An 11,212-nucleotide genomic window follows, 5' to 3' on the forward strand; every position below is an offset into this window, starting at 1 on the left:
ATCCTGGGTGGTGCAGCGGTTTGGCGCCTGCCTTTGGCCCAGGGCGCGATCCTGGAGACCCGGGATCGAATCCCATGTCGGGCTCCCGGTGCATGGAGCCTGCTTCTCCCTCTGCCTGTGTCTCTGCCTCTCTCTCTCTCTCTATCATTAAAAAAAAAAAAAAAAAAAAAAAAAAAACTCTCAATATATATGAGGCAAAATGTATAGTTAATAAAATATAGAAAAACAAATTTACTAATCATAGTGGTAGATTTACAGCTATCTTTGTAACCAGTAAGAAAAAAAAGACCAATTTCATAATACCATAAAAAATTGGAACAACAATCTCAATTTACCTAAGTACACTTGCACTAAACTGCAAACTAACAACTGTATTATTTTCATTTCCACATCAAATATTTAAAAGTCATTTCCATATGCTGAGCCACAAAGTAAGACTCAGAAATTTTGAAGCATTGAAATAATACAAACACAGCTGAAATAGAAATCAATAAAACAACAATGCATGTGCAAACACATCCAACATACTTGGGAATTTAGAAATGTATTTCTATATAGCCCATGGGTAAAATAGTAACTCGTTAAACGAATTAGAAGTAGTAAATTAAAAAAATTTACATATAAAAACTTGTGCAGTGCTGCTAAATTTATACTTGCAGGGAAATAGATTTGAATGTGTTCATTATAAGAAAATAAAGGTGAGAAAATCAATAAACTAAGTTTTTCTTTGTTTGTGTCTGGTAGCAAGAGAAATAACCCAAAGAAAGTAGAAGAAATGAATGAAGTATAAAAAAAACAAAAAAGCAGAATAAAAACATAAAATAGAATTAACATATGCCAAAAAATACTAATGTAGCTGATAAAATGACTGTGAGAAAGGATGAAGAAAAAGTCTCAAACATGAGTAATGAAAAGGATTCATTATCACATAGATCAAATAACATGAAAGAAACAAAAGAAAAACCTCAGACATAGATTATCTCTATGCCAGAATATTTAAACAAATATTTTTATATTTGAGAAGCATATAAGAGAAGCATACCAATTCACAGAAAAATGTAACTTATCAAAATATTTTTAAAAAGAGAAAAAAGAGGGAGAGAAATAAATTGACTCTATAGTTAAAAACGTAACTACAAAGGAATCTTTGGGCTCTAATCACTTCACTGCTGAAGCTCAAATACTTGAAGAAGAAATAATGTCAAATATAAACTCAATTTTTCCTAAGATAATATAAAAATCCCAATAATTTTATGACACCATCATATCACTGTACTTAAAAGGAAAATTTTAGCCCAATCTCATGTAAACACAGATGGAAAATTCTTAAACAAAATATTAATAAACAGCATTTAAATATATATTATAATGTAATATATAATTCAATTTTATTGTAATAATATATATTATAGCTATATATATAATAATTCCAGTTTATTTTAAGGGTCCAAGTGTAGTTGAACACTGAAAATTAAGTATTGTAACACATTATATTAATGGGATACAACGGAAAAACATAATAGCATCTTAATTGGTTCATAGAAAATATGCATCAATAAATTCCAAGATCAATTTTTCCTTTCAAGCATTCAGTAAATTAGGAAAGAAAGAGGCTTCATTAATCTGATATAGTACGTGTATTAGTTATCTCTTGCTGCTTGACAAATTATCCCAAAACTTAGTGACTTTTAAACAAAAATACACATTATTTCACAGGTTCTGTGGCCCATGATTCTGGATACAGCTTAGCTGCATGTCTCTGACTCAGTGTCCCTATCAAGGCTGCAGTCAAGGTAGCTACTGGATCTCAGTCAATTCCAGGTTGACTGAGTGACAGTGCACTTCCATGTTTGCACACTGTTGGAAAGCCCCAGGTTCTTAGTGGCTACTGACCAGAGAAATCCATTTTTCAGCATGACCCTTACCACAGAACTACTCAAAACACAGAAGCTTGTTCCCTGAGTAAAGGCTTAAAGAGCAGATGACCTGTCAGAAGTGACATCTCACATATCATTCTGGTACCTTCTATTCATTAGAAATGAGTGACACACAAGGGCTGTAGATTAAATGTGGGGTTAGATACCAGAGAGCAAGAATCATTGGGAACCAATTCAGAGGTTGTGTACCACAAGGGATCAGCATCAGTAACAACAGAAAAGACCATCAGCCATCCTCATACCTAGTGATAAGATGCTGGATATGCTTCCTCTGAGCTTGGGAATAAAACATGATAGTCTCTCACTTATTAAAAATTTTACTGGAGGTCCTGCTCAGTGCTATAAAGTGAGAAAGTAAATAACATTAAGAAATTTCATAGAAAGGGACACCTGGGTGCCTTAACGGTTGAACATTTGCCTTTGGCTCAGGGCATGATCCCAGGGTCTTGGGTCAAGTCCCACGTCAGGCTCCTTGCAGGGAGCCTACTTCTCCCTCTGCCTATGTCTCTGCCTCTCTCTGTGTCTCTCATGAATAAATAAATAAAATATTAAAAAACAGAAATTTCAAAGAAACAATATGAAATCATTATTTGTATAAGGCTTGTTCATATATATAATTTAAAAAAATCCACACAGTGCATAGCTTTAAAAGTGATTAAAAGATCATTTGAAATAGTAATAAATATTAAAAATATAGCAAAAAATACAATAAAAAGAGTGGAAGCTTAAGTAAGCCACTATTAAGAGAAATTGAGGAAGATTTAAAAAATAGAAAGATATCTCACATTCATGAATTAAAACTCAAAGTATAATAAAGGCACTTGGGTAGCTCAGTCAGTTAAGCATCTGCCTTTGGCTTAGGTCATGATTTCATGGTCCTGGGATGAGCCTCTCCTTGAGCTCCCTACTCAAATGGGCGTCTGCTTTTCCTTCTCCCTTTACTTTCCTCACCTCCGGCTTGTGTTCATGCTCTTTCTCTCAAATAATGAATAAAATCTTTTAAAAAATCTAAGTATTGTAAAAATATTAATCTCCTCCCTCTTCCACAGGATTCAATAAAAATATCATTAGCTTTTGGTGGTATTATACAGGGGACAAAGAAATTTGATCTTTTTAATAAAAAGAAAAACAAGAGAAACAATATGTAGACACACACATGTAAAAGAGAATGCTATATGTTACAACTGATTCTATTAATGAACCATGTTCTATAGCTTGGTATTGAGTATATAGCTTGGTATATAGCTTGGTATATACCTAGTATATAGCTTGGTATTTGGTGCAGAACAATCAAAAAGACTAGTGTTACAAAACATTTTCAAAAAAAGACCCTTCATATATGGTTAGTTGACTCACAACAAAGTGTGAATTAATTAAACAATAAAACAAATGGTCTAACTATAAAAAATAAATTGTTCTATGTTAAAAGTAAGAGCTTCTTATCAAAGATAAGGTTATCAAAGATCCAGGGTGCCTGGATGGCTTAATTGGTTAAGCAGATTGACACTTGATTTTGACTCAGGTCAAGATCTCAGGGTTGTGCGATGGCACTCCTTTGGACTCACTGCTGTGCATGGAGCCTGCTTAGGATTCTCTGCCTCCCTCTGCTCCTCCCCTTTCTTCTCTTAAAAAAAAATAGATCCATTTAAATGAAGAAAAGTAAGCTACCAATTCAAAGAAGATACTGGAGACACATGAAATCCTCTAAGATGGAAGACTCATGACATGAATAAAAGATTTGAAACACCACTGTACAAAATAAGGCATCAAACAGCCAATAAGTATATGAAATTATGTGTAACTTCACTAATAAAAGCAATAAAAGTTATATGTACTATAAGTTACCAAGTTATTGCCATAAAACCACAAATACTACATAGGACAAAGCTTACATTCAGAAACAATTAGAAATCAAAGAGAATCAAATTTAAATAGATTAAATTCAATAAATAAAATACAGCATCAGGTCAACTTAAGCTATTTAATTTTCATTAGTTAATCATTTCAGTAATGCTAAATCAACTTCTATTTACACCATTTGTAGATCTAAGAAATTTCTTTGCATTGATATGAGATTTAGATGATAGTAATTTGGCTTTAAAAAAATCCTCATCTCTTATTCCATTGGCTTGTTTGTGTATTTTCTTAGTATTTTATATTATATATTATGCTTTGTATCTCACCTCCATGGTACCTCTAAACTTTCTAGTAGGTGGCTGCTCTAAGGTCCCACAGCTAGGAAGTTGAAAGCACTACTGATTTGAAATCAGAATAACTTTCTTCTGTTTTAGATAACACAAATTATTTTAACTTTGTGAACTTGTCATAGGCAACAAATCTATTTCAGTTTCATTTCCCATAAAATGTGAGAAAACATAGTTATACTTTTCTCATTGGTTGTTAGGCAGACACTGTGAGATGGTCTATTCAAAAAACATTTTAGGTATTATAAAAAATGGACAAATTATGATGATGATGACAAATTTGTGGAGTTTCCCCAAGCCCAAGTTTTTTTTTTTTTTGCATTTATTTTTTTTATTTTTTTTTAATAAATTAATTTTTATTGGTGTTCAATTTACCAACATACAGAATAACACCCAGTGCTCATCCCGTCAAGTGTCCCCCTCAGTGCCCGTCACCCATTCACCCCCACCCCCCGCCCTCCTCCCCTTCCACCACCCCTAGTTCATTTCCCAGAGTTAGAAGTCTTTATGTTCTGTCTCTCTTTCTGATATTTCCCACACATTTCTTCTCCCTTCCCTTATATTCCCCTTCACTATTATTCATATTCCCCAAATGAATGAGAACATACACTGTTTGTCCTTCTCCGATTGACTTACTTCACTCAGCATAATACCCTCCAGTTCCATCCATGTTGAAGCAAATGGTGGGTATTTGTTGTTTCTAATGGCTGAGTAATATTCCATTGTATATATAAACCACATCTTCTTTATCCATTCATCTTTCAATGGGCACCGAGGCTCCTTCCACAGTTTGGCTATTGTGGACATGGCTGCTAGAAACATCGGGGTGCAGGTGTCCCGGCGTTTCATTGCATCTGAATCTTTGGGGTAAATCCCTAACAGTGCAATTGCTGGGTCGTAGGGCAGGTCTATTTTTAATTCTTTGAGGAACCTCCACACAGTTTTCCAGAGTGGCTGCACCAGCCAAGCCCAAGTTTTCTCTTATTTCTACAATCCCAATCATAAAAAATAAACATTGTGAGAAACTGAGTATGAAATGTACTCTAGCCGCATTCTCCATGAGTCTGATGAGAAATTTTGTGTAAAAGAATAGTTAATTGGAAACCATCACTGTATGCACACATTTGTAGCTAAGCAACAAACTAAAATTATCCTCACTTGTACTGACCAGTTTACCTTAAATGCATTAAATAAAATCCTTTCAACATCCACCTTGATTTTTTTATCCCCTTTGTTTATCACTCTGTATTTTCTTTTGAAGTGCCTATGTACTAATACCATTTTGCAAACCAATATAATGCTATCTTTTAAACTGAAGCACATATAACAACATATTAAAGCTTAATTTAGTACAAAGTCCTGTTTATGTTGGAAGCATTAGATTAATTTTATTTAAACTGTGACATAATGCAGTTTCCATGGGAACCTGGATGCTAACCAAACTAAGTGAGGCACCATGTAGTTTATTTCTAATTCAGCAGGGCTGGCCAAGTTCTTTTCCTAAGGTGTTTACTAAATATAATCATGTCAGTTTGGTGGAAATGAAGCCAATTGCTCTGTTTCATAGGTTTTGGGATATATATATATCATATATATATATATATATATATATATATATATATGCTGTTTACTTTGTTTTATTTTGTTTGTGTCTTATTTTGTTAGGGTCTTCTCAGAGGGACAGAGATACTTACTGAAGAAAAATTCATTTAAAACAAATTGACATAATATTTGAGCCTTGAATTTCTGAGCATGATTTTCAAGCATGCCAACTATTTAAGTCAACCTACAGAATGCACAATATAAAATCAATTTCTATTACATCCCACACATGTATATTATACCATGAACTAGAGTAGAATTTCATTCTCAAACACTGAAGCAGAAACAAAGGAAACAGGAGAGGGATGTAAAATGGAATAAATTCCTTGTCATGTTGCTGCCTAATTACATTATGCAGTCTCTGATTTGTTTTAATGCTGTGGATGAGGACATGTGTTTATTTTACTCTTAATTTGCACTGCCAATTTAGGGATGTCTTCACAGTGGCACTGTGCCTGGTTAAGTAGAAAAACCTTATATGGCACCCACAACAAGGAAACATTTGAAAATTGTGAATCCCAGGTATCTTTGGAATCAACATAAAATTCAAATACCCTCAACATATGTTATTTAGATGCCTATTATTATACCCAAATGATGCTAGATTAGAATGTAAAAGGAGAGCAAGAAGATAAAACACAGCTTTTCTACTTTCAAAGTACTGATAATAGGCACAAACACTCACAGATATACAATCATATGTCCAGTCATTGATAAAGGACAAGCTATGAGAAATAATGTAATTGACTTAAAATAACATAGTGTATTGAACAAAGTATATATATTTTTTTAAAACAAACTTTTTATTTTATTTTTCTAATTTGTATTTATTTATGATAGGCACAGAGAGAGAGAGAGAGAGAGAGGCAGAGACACAGGCAGAGGGAGAAGCAGGCTCCATGCACCGGGAGCCCAACGTGGGATTCGATCCGGGTCTCCAGGATTGCACCCTGGGCCAAAGGCAGGCGCCAAACCGCTGCGCCACCCAGGGATCCCTGAACAAAGTATATTGAAGAATGTGGTGTCACAGGGAAGCAGAGGAACTAATGTCTGTACATTTATGTATGTTGCTTTATACCTGCAGGTTATTTGCCATTGTTAGGTATGTTGCTTTTCACATGCAACTCTGAGACTGCTATTCAGGTAATATGGGAAAGAATGAAAAGGATATTACTATCTTGCTTTCGTAACATGTTTCATGAAAATTAGGCACTACACAAATATTTATTGCAAACATTCCTTTTGTTCTTTTGTATTCAGCGATATTTCTGCTTTTGTAAAAAGTGATTCTGCATTAAATGTTATCATTGGTAAAGGTAGTGCTTCTCTGTGCCTTCTTTCAAGATGTATGTATTTTCATTTTGTTTGAAATATCCTTCCTTTTCATCCTAATAACTTACCTGAGTAGTAGCCACCTTACCTGCTATCAGAAAGACCACCAATAGAGTAAATTACCCTACAAAATTCTTTCTCTTGCTATGATTATCATAAACACATTCACCATCTATATATTTTTTCTTCCGTTTTTCTTTTTCTTACTGTCTTCATCTTTTTTGTTTTTTTTTTGTTTGTTTGTTTGTTTATTTGTTTGTTTTTGTTTGGTTTGGTTTGGTTTGGTTTTGGTTTTCTCTGTTTATTCCCAGAGAGCCTTTTACCATTTAGATGATATCTACATTATCATGCAGAACAATTGATGTCTTTCTCTCTCACCAATCTATCACCAATTGAGTAAACTGATACCTTGCTCTGTGGTGTGTGTGTGTATGGTGTGGTAATTACCCTACAAATAATTCTGATGAATTTTTCTCTAGTGGAGCTCTCATTGATGCAGATTTTGGTACCAAGATGGGTTCTAGAGAAACTGAATTTAAAGGAAAAGTTTTATGAATAAGTTCTGTGTTTCTGACATTGTTACCTAATATATCTAGATCTAAAGGCACTGATTATTCTATTTCCGGTGGTATAGAGGACACTGGATATCGATGTTAGTGTGTGGTAATAGAAATATGCAAACACCACTAGTAGATATTTCAAATCAAATATTTATATGAGATAAGGTTCTGGGTGCTCAAGCATTTGATACCCTAGAACATTTTCATACACTGAGGAGTATAATGAGATTGGCTGGTTATTCCTATATGTATGGGAGAAGTTGGGAAATAAAAAAGGATAAGCTCAGGACTTCAAATTTCCAACAGAAGGCATAAATTACCTGAAAATCTGCCCTGAAGAAACCTTTATCTCTTACAGGTGCAAGGTTAAGATTTCTAAAGCCAAACCCAGAATCTCATTTGCATGTGGTTGAATTATTATGAAAAAATAAATTAAGATATTATTTACTTGATACACAGAGCATAAGCAGGGGGAGTGGCATGCAGAAAGAGAGGAAAAAGGCAGAGAAGCAGGCTCCCTGCAGAGCAAGGGATGATGGGGACTCAATCCCAGGACCCTGGGATCATGACCTAAGCTTGAGCCACCCAAGTTCCCACATGTGGCTGAATTATAATACAAATAGAGTCCCCAGTCTTGCAGAATATGTACTGTTAAAGTGAAGGTATGGACTGAGAAGAAATGACATCCTGGAAAATGGAATAAGGGCATATGTGATAATTCCAATGAAGCTGGGGATATAGAAACCCTAAATTCTGCTGAGTCATCTTTGCCTATAGAAGACTTTGCAACTCTGTCTGAGGAGATTAACTCTATTTTGTTTGAAGATATATAATGGCCTCCTCTGGCCTTGCCAGACACTGTTGGTTCTCTTTAGGACCCACTCCTACTATTTCACATTGTTTCTAGATCTATATCTAAACTCAAGTACCAGGAGACTTCCAAGGAGAAGTAGCAAGTATCATCTATGAGAAAGGGTCCTTACACATCAAAATAACTACACGCTCTTTCTAATTTATACAAAAAATAAATCTGGGTAATATGTAGTGGGGGGATAGATATTAAGAATGTGAGATGATGGAATGCCTGGGTGGTTCAGTGGTTGAGCATCTGCTTTCAGCTCAGGGCATATTCCTGGAGTCCTGATATTGCGTCCCACATCAGGCTCCCTGCATGGAGCCTGCTTCTCCCTTTGCCTAAGTCTCTGCCTCTTTCTCTGTGTGTCTCATGAATAAATAAATAAAATCTAAAAAAAAAAAATCCCCCAAAAAACAAAAAAACAATTGTGAGATGATGATGTAAGGAAAAGAAAGTTAATTAAGGTCAAATGTATTGACATGGGTCCACTAGGCAGAAATTGTGGATTCAATGTTTCAGATTGAGGAATTCCAGATTCAAAATTTTAGACTGAAAAAAATTTGAGGAATTAACTGGTTGGTTGGGTGGCTGAAAAATGAATAAAAAACTGGCCTACACTAAATAAAGATGAATTGCCAGAACTGCCTTTGTATACTATACAGGAAGGCTAGTAAAGTTTTAGGGAGATGAGAGTATTAGAAGGGATTAATCATGTAAGACCTGTTCACCCACTCCTGAAATTTCCAGAGGACTCACTTTCCAAAGTGGCTGTAAGAAACACATTTGTAAAGGGAGTCTCATATCCTTGAAGAGTTCTGTTGTCACACTTCTATGTAGGTTGAAAACTATAGTGGAAACTACTGCCATCAAGCTGGCATCCCCAAATGCAGTGGAGACTGCATATTGGATAGCAGAATGTCAAGGCACAGTTGGAGGCACTTAATGATCAAAGCCAAGGTGATCATGGTTAGCACTAGGTAATGGATGACTGAAGCAGAGTAGTTGTCAGAATAACCTAACTCACAGAGGCGTCTGATGTTGGCTAGTATATCATGGAGTCCCTATAAGAGAAACAGATGGGCAGTCTAAGTCTAATACTTCTGATTTGATCTATGCAAGTGTATGAGTTCTAGGCTGGATGTACCGAAGTCTAACTTGAATCATCAAAACAGATAGTCACTGTCCTTTTATTAGTTCCCAGACTTTAAGGAGTTTGTAGACCCAGATGAAGGAGAGGGTGCATCCCCTTCAGAAAGCACTGTGCTATAATGAGACCTCTTACCATTTATCAGGGTGATTGTTTACTATGGAAAGGAAAATATTCAGACTTTGGGGAGGCTACTGGACACTTACTCTAGATTGACACTAGTTCTAGGAGACCCCCACATATCACTGTGGTCAAAGAGTGAAAGAAGGGGCTTATGGAAGTCAGGTGCTCAATGAGGTTTTATCTCATGTCCCTGTCCTAGTGTACCCAGTTTATCCTGTGGTCATTTCCCCAGTTGCAGGATGTGCAAACAGCATAGACATATGCAACAATGGGCAGAATTACCAAATTGGTTGCCTGAGCTGTGGAGTAAGCACTATTATTTTATAAAAGGCTAAGTTAAAGCAACTAGAATGGCCTCTGCCTAGGAAAAAAAACAAACCAAAAGCAATGACACATTCCTGGAAGGACTGCAGAGGTTAGTGCCAGCATTAAAGCCTTGAGAGATGCAAGCGTAGTGATCCCCTAAACGTCTCCATTTAATTTGCTTATTTGGCCTGTGTAGAAACAGATACATCTTGGAGAATCAGAATGGATTATCATACACTTAATCAGGAGTGACTGCAATTGCAGCTGCTTTCCCAGATGTGGATTCACTGCTGGAACAAATTAACATATCTCATGGTACCTGGCTTGCAGCTATTGATCTGTTTTTTTTTTTTTTCTTTTTTTTTTTTTTCTTAATACCTGCTAGTGAAGATCACCAGAAGCAGTTTCTTTCAGCTGGCAAGCTAGGAATTTACTTTCAGTGTTCTGTTTCAGGGGTATATCACTCTTTTATGTTACACCCTAACTTAGTCTGCAGGGAACTTCATCACCTATCCCTTCCAAAAGACATCATACTGATCCATTAAATTGATGATATTATGCTGGTTGGACCTAGTTAGCAAGAAGTAACAACTATTCTAGATGTATGGGCAAAACATTTGCATTTCAGAAAATAGGAAACAAATTCAACAAAAATTCAGAGACCTGCTACTCCAGTGAAATTTCTAAGGACCCAGTAGTGTTGAGTATGTCCCAATATCCCTTCTAAGGTGGATAATAAGATCCTGCATTGGCCCCTCATGTAACCAAAACCTGACTTAGTACTGAGTGGACCTCTTTCGATTTTTGGAGATAATATATTTCTCATAAAATTTTGCTACTCCTGCCAATTTACTGAGTAATCCAAGAAGTTGTTAGTTTAGAATTTAAAATTCAAACTTCTGTTTGAATTGCTCTGCCAGTTGGGTCATAGATCCAGAAGATTCCATGATATTTAAAGTGGCAGTGCAGATAGATACCTCTAGGATGAATCACAACACAGATACTTGGAATTTGGGGCAAAGTGTTGCCATTATATGCCTATAACTATTACCCTTTTGAGAAACAGACTTTGGCTTGCTACTGGCCTTTGTAGAGACTGAAAGCTTAGCCATAAGAGATCAGACTTAATCAGGACCTGAAGGCAC

This window comes from Nyctereutes procyonoides, unplaced genomic scaffold (assembly GCF_905146905.1).
Source record: "Nyctereutes procyonoides isolate TBG_1078 unplaced genomic scaffold, NYPRO_anot_genome, whole genome shotgun sequence".
Classification (NCBI taxonomy): domain Eukaryota; kingdom Metazoa; phylum Chordata; class Mammalia; order Carnivora; family Canidae; genus Nyctereutes; species Nyctereutes procyonoides.